Source organism: Protopterus annectens, chromosome 3.part1, assembly GCF_019279795.1.
Source record: "Protopterus annectens isolate FY-2018-M chromosome 3.part1, PAN1.0, whole genome shotgun sequence".
Taxonomy (NCBI): domain Eukaryota; kingdom Metazoa; phylum Chordata; order Ceratodontiformes; family Protopteridae; genus Protopterus; species Protopterus annectens.
The window spans coordinates 1,739,986,245-1,740,004,548 of record NC_056732.1 but is presented as its reverse complement, the minus strand read 5'-3'; the positions used below and the strand labels follow the sequence as shown (position 1 = coordinate 1,740,004,548).

The following is an 18,304-nucleotide window of genomic DNA, read 5'->3' as shown; positions in this document are numbered from 1 at the left end:
TTGGACCGTGTGCTTATTTATTATGTGTTAATTTAGTAATGTCTCACTAGTTTAAGTCCTACAAGTTGCTTTTGGTCTCCTGTGAATAAATTGTGAATTATGTATCTAATGTATGTTAATTGTAATACTACAAGATTTTGTCTTATAAACTTATAACATTGATAATTGTCACTCAATGTATCCAAACTGTATTAGGCTGTACATATAACATTGTATTGCACTGTAATGAATTGTATTCCTTTTATGTGGAGATTTTCTCCCTGGTCCTCCACTGAAAAGGAACTACTGAGCCAAGCAGGGCCACCCTGGTAAATAAATATCAACTAAATAAATAAATAAAATTATGAGTTTCAGTGCACTTTCATGGAATTGTAAGTTTCAAGTGAAGTGAGTTTTTTTTAATGTGCAACTAATGGTTTTGTTTAGCAAATAGCAGTCACTGTCTGTGCTGTAGAATTTGAAAGCAGTGCTAGTAGAATAACAGTTGAATTGAAGTCATATTACTGAATGCAGCTAGTCTGAATGTAGGAAAATAATTTTAAATTAAAGCATACAGATTCATAAATACATAATTGCATTAAATAATGTATAGAATGAATTGGTTAAATATTTTACAAGATCATAGCAACTTCTCTGGATAGATTCAATAAGCTCCTTAGGAAAAAATCAAAACTATGAGGAAATAACGATCTTCATGATGGAGCCGGGTTTGATTCTCTGCTTCATTTTGTTGCTTACTGTGTGAGTCTGAGCATGTCACTTATCCAGACAGTACTCTCAGGTTGGTCCCCAGAAGAGATCATAAAACAAATCCTTTTCCACCTCTGTGCACACATAACAGTGGCAACTACACAGCAGTAAACGATGTCTTGCTGTTTCCAAGAAACAGTTGCATATCTGCACATTATATGTCATGTAGAATTGCAATTCTCAATACATTTGTTAAACTGTATTTTGGCTTTTTTTAAAACTCAAAATAAATGAAAATGCAATCATCTAGTAAAAAAAAGTGAATGCTGTGACAGCTCTCAATGGTGTGTGTGGGGGATTTTATGTTCAAAATGTACTACAATCAAGAATTATGTCACTAATGATTATAAATGTTTCTTTTATTATGTCTGCACTCACACACACACACACATACACACACACACACACACACACACACACACACACACACACACACACACACACTCACCTACCTTGTCTCTGTGACATTGGGCCTCAAAACACCCCTGGGTGGGTATTATTTCTGCAGTAGCACACATTGTATTGTTACTTGCTTACATGTAGGTTCCTGGTACTCCACAGTTCTTATCTGACAACATTCCCCAAATAGTCTCTATTCTTAGTTACAAAATTCTTCTCCGAGGGAAGCAAACATCTCCAATGTGATGGACTTTCATCTCTTTTTTTTAGCCACAGCATTTCCATTGTTTCATATTACCTGTGATGTTACCTGCATTTACTACCACATTTTACTGATTATATTTTCAACTATCAGATTTACCATAATTTATAAAATATACAGCACTACCTCAAAAAATGTTTTTGACCTTTAAATAGCCACCATGCCAGAATGATCCCTTACCCAGCATGGAACCCCTAGTTCTATATTAACTGTGATGTTTTTTGGGCCAGATATAAACCCTCAGCATTTGTGTACTTTTTTCAGGCCTGTGTCTGACTGTGAAATGAAACGTCTATGGCATTAGTTCCCATATACATAATTTGGCATGATGTCTCTTTACTTTTATAAACAACATGGGGTGCATGATCCGTGAACAAAGTGCAGCTGCATCCCAGTAAACAATATTGTAGAGAAGTTAATGCCCACTTAATAGCAAGACATTCTCTTTCAAGGACAGATTATCTTGTTTCAGCCGTACTTGACTTCCAATTGAGGTAGCAAATAGGGTGTTCTTCATTACTTACCTCATCAAAGAGAACACACCCAATACTACCTCACAAGCATTTGTTTATGTAATAAAGGATTTAGTGAAGTTGGGGGAGACAAAGACTGTCTTCTGATCACAAAATAATTTTCATTTCATTAAAGTTTTATCTGCTGCTGCTGCTATGGACCACCTTATCTGTATAAGGTAGGCAGTAGCCACAGACTGACATATTTGTGAAGAACAATATGCAAAGTAAAGTGAAGGCTAAAGAATTACTACACAGAACCATTTTTGTGCGTCTGGTGGTACCCCAAATCTGTTTGCAATTCATTGTATTCAGTTTAGTAGAGCAGATTGCTCAAGCAGTAAATAAAAATAGAAGATTATGGTATATAAATATGTGAGTATTGTACAATTGCTTAGGCATATCTCATAACCTCTTAGTTCAAGAAATCTGGACAAAGCTTGATAAAATGGGGGGACAAAGGCCCAAAATAAGGACATATTTTAAATATTGCTCTTATAAACTTAGAAAGTTGCTAGCACAACATTGTTTGTGCTAACATGCATTTTCCTGAAGATTTGAAGTCTGAAACTCAAATGCATATCATTATTTGATGACAGATCATCCCAGTGGTTTGCTAGAAAACCACAAATTTTATGAGGAACAGACCAAAAATATGCGGCAAAACTCTGGACTTTCTGTGAAAATCTGCACAGTTGAGAGGTATGTGTATAGGACTGTTTTTTTTTTTTTTGGTAGGCATATAAATAAAAATGACAGGTCAAGACATATTCAACAGAGCAGAGCACAGAATGCCTAAACTCTCACGTGGCACAGAATCACATAAGCCCTAACAGAATGCCTAAACTCTCACATGGCACAGAATCACATAAGTTCTAACAGAATTCCTAAAATCTCACATGGCACAGAATCACATAAGCCCTAACAGAATGCCTAAACTCTCACATGGAGCAGAATCACATAAGCCCCAGCAGAGACTTACCTCATAATTTGGTTGCTGCATAATTCAGGAAGCTCTACTTCTTGCACTCAAAGTTAGTGTAATCCTAATACAATGACAATCCAGTGCTTGTACTCTGAACAAGTTACAATCCATCATTGTTTTCCCAACTGATGCAATTATCACCCACAGCTATAAGTAGTTTTCCTTTGATCTGCAACCACAAATGAGTGTTTGTCCATCAGATTTCATCTCAAGAAGCATTGGTCACAGATATAGACTGCCAAATGACTTTCCTGGATACTTGTTTTACTTATATCTTATCAGATATAAGCAATCAATAGACAATTGAATGAAAATAACCTGACCATGAGACACATGGAAGTTCAGAACAGTTTTTTTATGCTACATTATCCCTTTTTGTGGAGTTTGATTAATAATGTCATGGATAGACATACAGGAATTTAGTCAATTGTGTATGTCAACAGCTATAATATGCAGTTCACTGCTTTGTTTCCCATGGAATTTTCTAAACTCACTAAAATAACCAAAAGTAATATGCACTATTTCTACATTAGCATGAAGAATATCATTAGCAATGACTGAAAAAATATCTTTGTCTGTATACATTTTCATTTTGTGTCTGCCAACCATACAGACTTTCACTGTAGGTCTATAGCCAATTTGTTTTTCCATAATGACAGCATCTCAGCATGTAGGCAAGAGTCATCTGCATGAGTTGCCATTATGACAGCCATGCAAGCATCTGAGCCCTTACCAGCATCCCAGTAATAAGGTACTATTGATATGGCTCATACGCTACCCTGGCAGAGGGGGGACATTCAACCTACATTACCACAGAGATGACAACACTTTGCAGCATAACAGTACATAATTCCCATGCACCCACAGCTAAAAGCTACTATATGCAAAGACCAGTGAACCCCATGCATGCCTCAGAAATGTCACATGCACTGCCATCACTCAGCTAAAGGACTGTGGTGCTGGTTATTTTATTCTATCCCCACGATAAGAAACAGCATCCTTACTATGCCATCTCCAACAGGCATGCAAGCTACTAATTGATACCGGGTTCCCAGGGTCATAGTCAGAGATTTATTCTACTAACATTTTTCTCATATATGCACAATGTATGAGTATTGTTATTACAAACTATACTTCTGTGCAAAAGTCTTTATCTCTTGTATATCTACAGGGAAGATGAATTTCCTCAGAAATTTTTTTTCAAATAACGACTGTGCTGATTCATAACTGTCAGATGATCTGCAAGATAATAAATATATATATATATATATATATATATATATATATATATATATATATATATATATATACATTGAGACAGACACACACACACACACACACACACACACACTAATATTGTATATACAATTACATTTTTTTACATTGCCATTGAAATTTCATCAACAAAAAAATGTCATGAACGTCTTTGCTAAAACAAAAGTAAGGCAAATATGTTACATTTGCTATCATCTAAAATAACCAGAAACTTTGCTTTTACATTGGGGAGGTTCTGTCCCCCACATCCCCAGAAATCAAATATACTAACTCCACAGTCACTGAATCATGGAGAAGGAAGATAACTCCTGAAACTATATTACAGTAGACCTGTTCCAGTTTTACCATAATATAAATTAATCACTGCAACCACCAATGAAATTTACCAAAAATATCATGTGGTAAATACAGCCATACATGTGTGTGTGTGTGTGTGTGTGTGTGTGTGTGTGTGTGTGTGTGTGTGTGTGTGTGTATGTATATATATATATATATATATATATATGTATATGTATATGTATAAAAATAGATGTATCAGATGTACATATATATATATATATATATATATATATATATATATATATGTATATATATATATATATATACTGTGTATGTGTGTGTATATACATATATATATATATATATATATATATATATATATATACACACACACACAGGGAGAGAGAGAGAGATGGATGCGGTATTCTACATCGAACAGACAAAATATCAACATCTGAAACATCAATGTCTAAACATCAAAAAAAGATGTTGACAGGCTACAGTGCATGCTGTGAAGATTAACCACAGAGGACGCAAAATAAAAACATGTGTTTTTGTGGGGTTGGGCAAGCTTTCCTGCACCCCCACACCCCTTGCTAATTATATAAATATATATATATATATATATATATATATATATATATATATATATATATAGATAGATATATATATATTTATTTATTTATTTATTTTATACTAATTCTGAGATTGCATAAGCCCCAGAGTAAGGGCATATTTCCCTACCTCGGGATTGTCAATCTTCCACAATAGTTGCCCATCTGTTTCTTTTGACCAAAGGAAGTCAACCATATTAGTGTTGGCTTTTGAACATTTCACTCAAAATACTAAACTCATACATATGTACATATATACACCCATACACGCAATTGTATATTTTATATACAAGCATACACACACACACACACACACACACACACACACACACACACACACGTGCGCACACGTGTGCATATATAGTGGATATAAAAAGTGTACACCCCCCCATGTCATGCCAAGTTTTTATGATACAAAAAAATGAGACCACAATAAATAATTTCAAAACTTTTCCCACCTTTAATGTGAACTATAACCTGTACAATTCAATTGAAAAACAAACAAATCTGTTAGGGGAAAAATATAAAAAATAAAAAATGTACAATAAGCTGGTTGCATAAGTGTGCACACCCTTAAACTAATACTTTGTTGAAGAACCTTTTGCTTTAATTACAGCATTCAGTCTTCTTGGGTATACACCTGCCATTAATTAAAGAGACTCTGATTAACCCCAAATAAAGTTCAGCTGTCCTAGTAGGATTTTCCTGACATTTACTCAGTTGCCTGCTACAGCAAAAGTCATGGTTCGCAGAGAGCTTACAAAGCATCAAAGGGATCTCATTGTTGAAAGATATCAGTCAGGAGAAGGGTACAAAAAAATTTCCAGAGCATTGGATATACAATGGAACACAATGAAGGCAGCCATCAAAAAGTGGAGAAAATATGGGACAACAGTGATGTTGCAAAGAACTGGACGTCCCTTCAAAGCTGATGAAAAGACAAGATGAAACTGGTCAGGGAGACTGCCAAGAGATCTACAGCAACAGTGAAGGAGCTGCAGGAATTTCTGGCAAGTACTAGTTGTGTACTACATGTGACAACAAACTCCCATATTCTCCATATATCTAGCCTATGGGGTAGGGTTGCAAGACAGAAGCCTTTTCTTACACAGAAAAACATCCAGACCCAGCTAAAATTTGCAAAACAATACATCGTCTCACAAAAGCATGTGGGAAAATGTGTAATGGTCTGATGAGACCAAGGTTGAACATTTGGCACAAAAACAACACTTTGCATCACCAAAAGAACACCATCCCCACGGTGAAGTGTGGTGGTGGCAGTATCATGCTTTGGGGTTCCTTTTCTTTAATTGGAATTGGGGCTTTAGTCAAGGTGGAGGGAATTATGAACTGTTCCAAATACCAGTCATGTTTGACCCAAAACCTTCAGGCATCTGCTAGAAAGCTGAACATGAAGAGGAATTTCACCTTTCAACATGACAATGAACCCAAGCATATATTCAAATCAACAAAAGAATGGCTTCACCAAAAGAAAATTAAACTTTTAGAATGAGCCCAGACCTAAATTCAATAGAAAATCTGTGGGGTGACCTGAAGAGGGCTGTGCACAAGAGATGCCTCGCAATCTGACAGATTCGGAGCACTTTTGCAAGAAAGAGTGTGCAAATTTTGCCAAGTCAAGATGTGCCATGCTAATAGACTCCTACCCATGAAGATTGAATGCTGTAATTAAATCAAAAGGTCCTTCAACAAAATATTACTTTAAGGGTGTGCACACTTATGCAACCAGCTTATTGTACATTTTTTATTTTTTATATTTTTTCCTCTAACAGATTTGTTTTTCAATTGAATTGCACATGTTATAGGTCATATTAAAGGTGGGAAAAGTTTTGAAATGATTTATTGTTTTCTCATTTTTATATCACACAAGCCTGGCATTTTAACATGGCTGTGTACACTTTTTTACATTCACTGTATACATCATTGAGGAATGGATGAATAACAACCATCTAGCCCTTAACCCCAGCAAAACTAACCCACTTCTATTCACCCCAAAAAAATCAACCCCCCTAAATAGAGCAGATTTTAATATCTATTCACAAAACAAAACCTGCATTAGAGCAGTATCACAAACAACTTGTAGAAGTTATAATAAACAAACACTTAACTTTCGATCTACACATCCAAAACTGCATCAAAAAAATATCAGAAACTAGGCACCGTCTATAAGCATAAATTGTGCCTCACACCCACCGCTAGACAAACTCTTGCACTATCCTATTTGTTTCCTTCACTTTTATACAGTGCCTATTTGTTCACTAACATTCAAAGCTCCTTAAAATCCAAGATTATGTCCTGTTATAACAAGGTTGCCAGGTTCACTACCAATGAAGCTTACTCCTCCCATCACTGCATCTCCCTATGCAAACTAAAGTGACTTCCCCATCACCTTAACCTACTTGCAGTTAACCACAGCTCACAATATCATTACAAACCTTCCAATTGTCCATCCCTCATCTCCCTTTTTACACTCCATAAGCCCTTCCGAAAACTCAGATCTGAAAATCAATTCCTTCTAAAAGTGCAAATACCCAGTCTAGCAGTTGGTCAATCTCAATACTCATGTACCATTGCTAAAACTTGGAATTCCCTACCCAGCTCTGTCAGAACTATTTCCAGTCACATATCCTTCAAAAAAGTCTCTTAGCCCTATGGCAATGTACATGTGGCTACGACCACAGAGCATCTTCCCCCACCTGATCTCACTAACTTTTTTCTCCCCTCTGCTTAACATGTATGCAACTATCTCTTCCTGTCTTCACAGTATCCAAAGCAGATGATATATTGTACTTTGAATATTTTGTATATAATGTATACTGCCTTTGTTATTTTAGCTAGAAATTTATGATAAGATTGTATGTCTGTTTTTTTTAAGTTGCCATCCCTCTATATATGTAGAAAATGTGATTGTATTTAAATTTCTTTTGTATGGGGGAGTTTTTTCCCCAGGCCTCCACTGAAAATGGCACTTTTGGCCCAGTGGACCATCCCAGTAAACAAATGCAAATACATAAATTATATATATATATATATATATATATATATATATATATATATATATTATATATATATATATATATATATATATATATATATATGTTTAGGCATCTATATCACTTTATCGAAAGTTTACTTAATCAAATCAATAAAGGTCAAACTTTATTGATCGATTAAGTAAAACATCGAATAACGTAAAAAAAAAACAAATTAAAAAAAAAACTAAATGGCGTAGGCAGGGGGGCAAGCATCCCTGCACCCCCCATGTGGGGGTCTGCAGCCCCCCTACTTAAATTTACCAACTCCGAGACCACACTACATTGAGGTAAATGGAAATCTCCCCTTACAGAGATTTCTGTTTACTTGCATGATGTTCTTCACTTTCGATATTGTCGTGCCGACAATATAGACTCGATATTGTCAGCTTACAACAACATTAAGTAGACCCTATATATATATATATATATATATATATATATATATATACATATATATACATAGAAATTTTATTTTGTTGTATGAAGGCACTGGAGGTTGGACGTACACAGAAAGTTGCATTTATTTTGCTAACAAACTAAGATACTGGTTCACTTAACCTTGCAAGACAATATAAAGCATAACTTCAAAAGACTGCAGTAGTCCAGAAAGTCCTCTTATGATACAGGCTGTTCCAGAACTAGCATGATAGCTCCAATTTGGATTCATCTCTCCAAGGTTGCACTCTCAGCTGCAAATTCAGATGCTCAATCAGTTTGATCTTAGGCTGTAGTCCTTTAACTAGGCCTCAATTTCATCTCCAAATTCTTCCACTCCTACAGTATGCTCTCTGGCTGTAGGCCTTTCTTCTCAATTTCAGTATCAGCTCCAGAAATGAAGTACTTCCAAAAAGCACAGTCCTCTATTGATATTTCACAGATTAGCTCCATCTGGGACCTCTCTTAGTCCATGCTTCTATATTTTACTTTCAATATTTCACAGCATTCCTCCTCTGAGGAACTACATTTCTGAATTTAGCCTTCCAGGCTTTTCTGTTTAGAATAAGGTGAAGACTGTTTGATTAGTTAATTGCTTGTGGAACCACTGCAAGACCATTCCCATGTACCACATTACCAGGCGCTGAAAGAGCATACACATCAACATGCTACAAAATTACAATTAGATTAGTTTTAAAATCAGTACAATATATATGTCCTTAATGATCCTTGACCCAAGTGACAGTTCATCAACATTCATGTGGATACTGAATCACTTCTGCCTTGACCCTCTGTTGTGACCTTTGACCCTCTTTTTTTTTTCTTTTTTTTTTTTATGAAAAACAGATACATTGAACATAATATTGACAACTGACAGGTAACAAATGACCAGTGAATACATTGCTGAATAATAAAACATAAAAGTAAAATAGTGAAAACTATTTACATATATGACAAAAGTCCATCGTTAATTATATATACCAACTTCAAACTAGAATATGTTCAAAAAGAGATTTCCAAAATTCTGTAAAGTGGATGTGGGATTTCTGAGTGTAGGTTAAATATTTGTGAGCTAGTAGGTGTTTGGTAGCTACTTTTTTGAAACTCTCCCAGGTGAATGATGTATCCTTCCAATGTAATGTAATGTAGTATTTAAGTAATGAAACTAGTGTTATTAATATACATGTCTGAAGTTTATTCAGGCCAGCAGGGATAATATGTAGGAGAGCTAGATTCCAAGATAAGGTTGATTTTTCATAACCTGTTTTTTCTAGTTGGACTCTTAAGTGAGCACCATAGTTTGTAGGTGCACATGCAGCTCCTAAAGATGTGGACTAAATCAGCTTTGTGATTATCACAGTAGGAGCAGAATAGAGAAGTGGTTGGGTATATTTTATTTAGAATGATTGGAGTAAGACAGGCATTATGAAGTATCATGATCTGTGTATATTTAAGTTTTTTTAAGGGGAATAAGTTTGGAGGTAAGCTGGATCGCTTGAGATATATGATTGTTTGTGACTGAAGGATCTATTTCCTTCCAGTAACTAAAATAAATAACTTCTTTTTGCATTTTGATTGATAAAATAAATTTGTAGGAGTTAGATAGCATTTTTTTCTTTGCCGATAGGAGGTTCCATATAGTTTTACAGGTTATTATTATTATTATTGTTATTAGTCTGTTACAGTTTATGATATCATAGTATAGTTTAAAGTCCAGCAACCCTAACCCTTCATAGTCTTTATGGTAGGTCAATTTATTATAACTGATTTTGCTGATTTTGACTGATTTGGGGGCCCAAATAAATTTGGAAATTGTGGAGTGGATGGTTTTGAAGAATTTTAGGTTGATAATGGTATTGGAGGCATTAAAATATATAGAAATCTAGGTAGAAGATTTATTTTGATTGTGGCTATTTTATCAAAGAATAGAAGTTGAAGTTTTGTCCATCTGATAATATCCTTTTGCATGTTTGACCAGAGTTTAATAATATTATTTGTATATGATTAATTATGATTTTGGTGGAAGGATATTCCTAGATACTTTAATGATTGGTTAGTTTTAATACCAGCTGCTAAGGAGTATGTGGGAATCTGACATAGGGAGTTAATAGGGAAGATATTTATTTTATTTAGGTTTAGTTTGTAAGTCAAGAAAGTTGAGAAGGTGTCTATAGTGGATAGTAGTTTCTGGAGGTCTGAATTAGGCAGAGTGTAATACAGATTCAGATTATCAGCGAAAGCCGCTAGGGTAATTTTAGTGTTAAAGATATTGGGGATATGGTGGAAAGTTTTCTGAGAAATGAGAAGGAAAAGGGGTTCAATGTATAGATTAAAAAGATAGGGAGACATAGGACAACCTTGTCTGGCACCATTCTCAATGTCAATTCAAGAAGATGGGTGTTTGTTGATTTGTAGGTAAGTATGTGCCTTGGAGTATAGTGTTTTGATACATTGTATGTAGTTGTTGGATATGTTAAAGAGACATAAGATATTGAGCAAAAGGTTTACACTAAGTCTATCAAATGCTTTTGAGGTGTCAATAGCCGAGGTGTAGATTGGAGTGCGTGTATGGATAGAGAAATTGATCATGGTGTCCAAGGTGAGGGTATGCTCAAAGGTTTGTCTGTGTATTATGAAACCTGATTGTTCAGGAGAAACAATGTTTGGGATAATTGGTTTAATTCTATTTGCTAGTATTGACACAAATATTTTCATATCAAGATTTATTAGGGCTATAGGTCTATAGTTCAGGGGGGTTTTGAGATTGGAGTTTGGTTTAGGTATGAGAAGCATTTTAGAAGCATTTTAGATGTATATCACTTACACCATTGGTAGTAATGTGATTAAAGAGATGAAGAAGAAAGTGAGAGAATTTTTGTGGGAAGGCTTTGTAGAATTCCGCCGTAAGACCATCTAGACCTGGTGATTTACTGGGTTTGAGTTTGTTGATTGTCATAATAATTTCTTGCTGGCAGATCGGGGAGGATAACATTGTTTTGTTGGTCTGGACTGATTTGGGGAAAATGTAATTGGTTTAAGAAGGTATCTGTTTATTATGAGAGAGGTTTGATGGGCTATATGATTTTGTGTATATACTTTCAAAGATATGTATAATATCTTGAGTAGTGTGATAGAGTTTATCTTGGTAAATAAGTTGTGTTATGTTCAGGGAGGGTTTGTTTTGGTTAACAAGCCTCGGGGAGGGTTTGTTTTGGTTAACAAGCCTCGCCAGGAATTTAGATGGCATGTGAGCCCATTCAGAGTAATTCGCTAATGTTTTGATTTCTTGATATGTTAGGTTTTCAGCATCTAGATCATATAGTTTTTGCTGCACTTGTGTTATTTGAGTTTCAATTTCTTGATTAAAGGACAATTGGAGTTGGGATTCAAGCTTAATGATTTGATTTTTAAGATTGGCTTCCTCCTGGAGGAGTTTATTTATTTTTTTTTTTTATAGTATGTAGCTTTACTTATAAAGGTACCTCTAATTCTGTATTTAATAGAGGCCCAGTAAATATCCATAGGTAGGTGATTATAGAGTAAATTGTCTAAAGCTTTGTCCAGGATGGCATCTATTTCCTGTAGAATTTCCTTTTTCCTTAACAGGTTAGAATTAAGGACGCAGTTATACCCGTGGTTGCTGTTAGTTTGATTGTTATCCCAATCAATAGTTAGGTTAATCTTGAAATGATCTGATAGGTATCTGGGTTCTGTGTGAAAGGAATTTTTGTATTTAGTAAATACATTGGAAATTAGGAAGAAATCCAGTCTGGACTAAGACTTATGATGTATAGAGTAGAAGGCATATTTATTTTTGAGGGAGTTATTGGGTTGGAAAATATGGGGGTCAAATAGGTTGAAGTAATTTTTAAGTTCCTCTAGTGCTGATATGACATGGGTATTGTGTTTATATTTGGTATTAGGTCTGTCAATATCAGGGTCTTGGACTGTATTCCAGTGCCTCCTAGAATGTAGTAATGATTGGGGAAGTCAAGTAGCATTTTATAAATAGACATTATAAATTTGTGTTGATTTACACAAGGCACATATAGATTTAATATCAGAATAGGTTTGTCTAGACAGGCTGGTTTAATTGTTATATAGCATCTCCTTCCATTCATGTCAATATCGTGTTTTATAATTTCACCCTGGAAGTTAGGTTTAATGATAATTGCTACTTCTGAGCTATTTAGGGATTTGCAAGAGGCAATGATATTCTTAATCCATTTTTGTTCTAGGAGGGTTTCCATTGCTCTGGTTGCATGTGAGTTTCTTGTAAGAGGATTAAATTAGCTTTGGATTTGAATATCAAATGTAAAACTAGTTTTCTTTATTTTTCAAGTTGAATTCCTTTGACATTCCAAGAAACAAATGACCACATACCTACTATTATATCTATGGGTCATTAAAGGATGAGTGAGCTGGGAATAGTTGGTACAGTAAATGTAAGAGGAAGGATGTTGGCATATAACTCTTCCTGCATCAAACTTGTGCCTATTCACTAAACTACTATGCCTGAAAGAGATGGGGGAATTGGATAATAAAGAGTTATAACAAGAGTTAAAGCAGAAATGGTTAGGTGGAAATCTTCTTATTACTAGTGCTTTGATAGCTTTTAGCTCCATATTAAAAACATATATAATACAGATAACAAATAGCAAGTCTTCCTATTGTAACTTCTGCTGGTCTTCTAGCTCTCCATAGTTTGTTAATTATGGGGGAAAGTAATGAGGAGAGTATAGTGTAGTACAATAGAATATCCCCCAAATTGGGTATAAGGTGAAAGGGTTCTTAGAATTGGTTAAGGTAATGTACAAATTTGTGTAACCCTGATATTTTGTTGTCTGGAGTGTCTTAGTTGGGATACTTAGCTGTGGTATTCATTAAATAGATAGTACTAGTCATTTAAATAATTGTCACTGGTTGTATAAATGTTTGACAAAATGTGTCAGGTTAAAAGTTAGCCTTTCCAAGTATATTTCTCATTTCTGGTCAAGAAGCTTCATGGTGATAAACTCACAGGTTGTTAGTTTTATATCAGAAGAGGTATTACTATATTATTAATATTCTGTTGTTAAAATCTAGTACACATGAGCATACTGAAAAAAGTTTCCTTGAAGAGGTGGTTAGTCATAAAACAGTAAGCAAATCAGAGCATATATAATACTTATTCAGTCTGTAGCATTTGTCAAACTTATAAAGCAATTAACATCACAACTTGTTCCATTAACTATTTTTAACAACATGCATCTGTCAACTCAGGCGAGGGTATTATTCTTAGAAACGTCCCATTAACAAGTTCAAGATGAATAACTTAGGAATACTAGTTATTTGGATAGACAGACAGAAGAGTAATAGTATATACAATTTTGTTAGGTCTTTTTTAAATCAATACTTCCCTTCTTAATTGCCCTTTCTTCATCTTCCCTTTTCTTTCTTCATTTGTGATGATTGTGTTGCTTTGCTATGTAAGAGGAGGAAAAAAAAAAACACACACACAGTGTGGTATTCATAGTTGTTTTCCAAGTCTGGTGAAACATGTATAAGGAATAATTAATAGAAATATAGGCAAAATAGCATATAAAAAGTAGGTTCCCAAAGTTTTAAATGACAAAAGAAGGAAATGTCAAGTATTACTTTGAAATGAATTGCATAGTTTGTAGGTATTCACATTATTCCATGTGTGGTTGAGTGGAATACCAAGGCAGAGAATAATTAAAAAAAATAGATTGCTGTGCTGATCTCTAGATGGAAGTGTAATCTGTTTTTGCATGGCAGGATTAGCATGTGACGCTAAGTTAAAGGTGTTGGAGAAGGAGTTCTAAGTGTAGTAAATCAAATCTGATGATTTTCTAATTAACTTGTGCTTTTCAGGAGCAAAAACGATAGATGTGTTGTAAATCCGACAGTGGAATGCAGTTATTGCAAATTTCTTTTTCTTGCTTGCATGAAAACGTCTGAGAATGTGGTAGTGGTGCTTTAAGAAAGATAAGGCTTCTGGGAAGTCAAGTTCAGGGGTTAAGTAGGAAGGGACTGGCAAAATGAGATGGCTGGATCCTCATATGCTGTATTAATGGAACCATAGAGTCATTTTCAGCTGAGAAATCAGCGGATTATTTATTTTAGATCATAAACAATAAGAAAGTGGTAGGATGCTTATTTTTACCTTATTTCAGTCTCATTCACTCGTCTGTGTTTAGCAATCATCTTATTTATGCCTTGATGTTGCTTATTTTAATTTTATTTGCTACTTTTGGTAGTAAGTAGTTCAGGAACTGTGTTGAAGGCATTTCAGAAGAATTTCTTTGCTTCAGAGATGTTGCTGACATTGTATTTGATCCCCTGATGCTGGAAGTGAAATGTGTGGGAGTCATTTGGAATCTGATCTGCTTTTGTATCAAAAAGCTACAGAATGGAAATAGTTTTTGACGTTCCATTTTAATTTGTAGAGGAAGATCTTGGGCAAAAAATATTTTATTGCCATTCCAGACAATGTTTCTTTTTTTTTTTTGCAGATGCAAGGATTCTAGTTGAAAATTAAGCAGTTTTACATATACTAATCTTGATTTAGTGGAATCTAATGATGGGCGTAGGGCTCGGTGTGCTCTTTCTATTGTTATTCGGCTTGCTTCAGTGGTGTTTTCAAGTACAACACCAAATATAGCCAGAATTGTTTCCAGTAGTTTGTTTTGCCCTATACTTTCTGGAATACCCCTCAAGATGATATTATTACATCTGGATCGTGCTTCTAGGTCCAGGATTTTTGCTGCATTTCTTGTATAGAATTGTTATAAGCTTTAGATTCCTTCTGGAGTTCTTCAACTTTAGTTTCATTTTCAAAGATTCTGGCTTCTGATTTTTCCACTCTGGTTGCAATGTGATTAATGGACTACCCAAAAGACTTTAGCTGGTCTGAGAAATTTTATATGGCTAATTGTAGAGGCTGTAGAGCAAGTTTTAGGTCATCAAAGTCAGTAGATTCAGTTTTATTTTTATTGGATGATTTACTGGTGTCTTGTTGCTTCCCAGTTCTTGGCCTTTTAGTATTAATGTCTTTTTCTGGAGATGTAAGTGCTGAAAACTTAGTTTTAGTAGTTTGAGAGTCCATGGTATCTAAGTCAGTCTACATTATTTCTCTTTAGCTGCTTAGGAGATGAAAGATGATAGTTGCCCTCCGGGTGATTCAGTCAGCCAGCCAGCAGACCACACGTGAAGAAATCTTGGCAGTATCAAAGGTAATCTTCCTATTTTTCAGTATTCTCCTCAGATTTTGGTAGTTTTTCCAAGTTGTATTAGTCTTGATGGCAATCAAGTTTTATTTTTCTCCTGGATCGTGCTTTTTTTGTCAGAAAAAGTAGTTATTTATATTGGTATTTGGAGAGCTAGGTGACTGCAGTGTTTATAGGTCGGCGGCCATTTTAGATTTCTGTGTTTTATTTTCTTGTGAATTTCTTCAGCTGGCTGTGCCTGCAAATCGTCTGCTGTCAACAGTGTACTAACCCTGTAAAGATACTTAAAAAAACAAGCTCAGCATATTAGTGTCCCCCCTCCCAACATAACACAAGGCAGTTTGGACTCATCACAATATGTAATCTGTTTTTAATGACCCATATGACAATTCATTAACATTCATGAGGACACTGAATGACTTCTACTTCTGTTCTCAGCTGCTGCTTCCCTCTCACATTTAATTCGCATTTGGTTTTCTACTCTGCTAATAATTACATTCTGTTTCGACCATCTATGGAATTATCTACCTTCTGTGATTACTCTGTTTGTGAATTTGTTCAGTTTTATTTTTTTGTGAATTTCTTCGCTTGGGCTGTGCCTCCAAATGGTCTGTTATGATGTGGTCTATATTCGCCAAGGTAATAACTCAGGGACCCTAGAAGACATCCTCTACTGGCTATCCAATGCATAACCCCAATAGAAAATTTTCTAGGGGACCTCAATATAGATTGGAATGCCTGCACTGCAGAGACCCCAACCACCCACATAAACCTACATGATTTTATACAAACTATAACCTCCCCTACTAGGATCAGCAAGCCTAACAATAAAGAAAGTATCCTAGACTGGATACTAATTAATAGCCCCCACCACATGTACAAATCAGGTACTCTCCCTGAAGATCTAAGTGATCATTTCTTAACGTATACTATTAGGCATAAAGGTGACTGTCCACATCTACCCACCTATAAAACAGTAAAAAATAACAAAAACTTCACCCTTAATAAATTCTTAGAAGAACTTAAATTATGCAGTTGGTCAATTCTAAAACAACTACCACTAGATGAGGCAGTAACACATTTTGATAACACATTCCTGGCCATCCTTCACATCAATGCACCTGCATGCTCTATTAGAATTAAAACAAAAATTGCTCACTAAAGAAACCAAACTAAAGATCATCCAAAGAAATAATGCCTGGAACACCTGACACTCGTCTAAAGCCCCACAAGGTCAACTCAAATTTCGACAATATAAGAATGATACAAAAAAATCCATATTACTAGACAAAAAACTTATTTCTGCCATCTACAGCAGAAACACCACAAAAAGCCACAGAAGTTCTGGGCTGGTATTAACAAACTCCTCCACTCAGGGCAATCCACAACTCCAACCCCCTCAGGCCCAACCCAAATATTGCCAGAGTCCTTTGCCAACACATTCAACAGTTTCTTTACAGAAACCATCCAGGCCCTTGTTAGCAAATTTAAACCCACTTGTCCTAATGCTGAAACCCCTAAACCCAGTGACATTCTCTTCTTCAGCTTCCAAAAAGTTCCAACTTCACTCATTAGAGCCCTAATTAAAAAACTCAAACCAAACCCCCTTTCAGCTGACCTTCTCTCTGCAGACTACCTGCAAAAAGCTACTGATGTTATAGCATTCCCTGTCTCTATTTTGATAAACAGAACCATAACTGAAGCCTCTTTCCCCTCTATCTGGAAAATATCACATGCCATACTACTCCGCAAAGGAGGCAGCTCCATTGATCTGTCAAACTATAGACCAACAGCTATCCTTTTCCCCTCTGCTAAAATTATGGAAAAGTGTATCCATAAACAACTCTTACACTACCTTATTCAAGATAATCTTCTGGCCAACTCCCAGCATGGATTTAGACCACTGCACAGTACCACCACAGCCCCCCTCTCTTTTTCTAAAGTCCAACCATAACAACAACAAACTACCTTCTGCCCTGTTTCTCGATCTTTCCAAGGCCTTTGACAAGGTTAACTGCCAGCTACTCTTACTTACCCTAAATAAAATATCCCTAAACAACTATGCTATACAATGGTTTCAATCTTATCTTAGTGGAAGACAGCAGGCTGTCCTTTGGCAGGGCAAACTCTCCTCCCTTCTCCCCATTACCCTTGTTGACCCTCAAGGTTCCATATTAGGTCCCCTTCTTTTCTCCGTCTTTATCAATGACCTCCACACTGTAATCCCAGACACAATCTGTATGCAATATGCTGATGACTCCACCCTGATTTGCTCAGCCTCTATTCCTACAGATCTCCTTAGTTTAACCCAGAAAACCTTTAATACGGTGGAAAACTCGATCGCTAATCAACAGCTGATATTAAACCCTAATAAAACAAAGCTATTGCTCTTCTCCCCTACTCGCAAATCCTCTCAACCTTCGTTTACTATAACATCTAACAATGGGACCATAATCCCACCAGATATGTATACCAAACTCCTGGGTGTTAGACAACAACCACAAATAT

The 18,304-nt window shown here is 35.5% G+C and overlaps 1 long non-coding RNA gene across 1 annotated transcript in view; it reads left to right on the top strand.

The window, feature by feature from the left end:
• Nucleotides 1-18,304, top strand: part of LOC122798904 — a 269,954-nt gene that overhangs the window by 17,912 nt on the left and 233,738 nt on the right. The window contains exon 2 of the long non-coding RNA XR_006364338.1: nt 15,710-15,802. This is a non-coding gene — a long non-coding RNA (uncharacterized LOC122798904). The remainder of the gene's footprint in view (nt 1-15,709; nt 15,803-18,304) is intronic.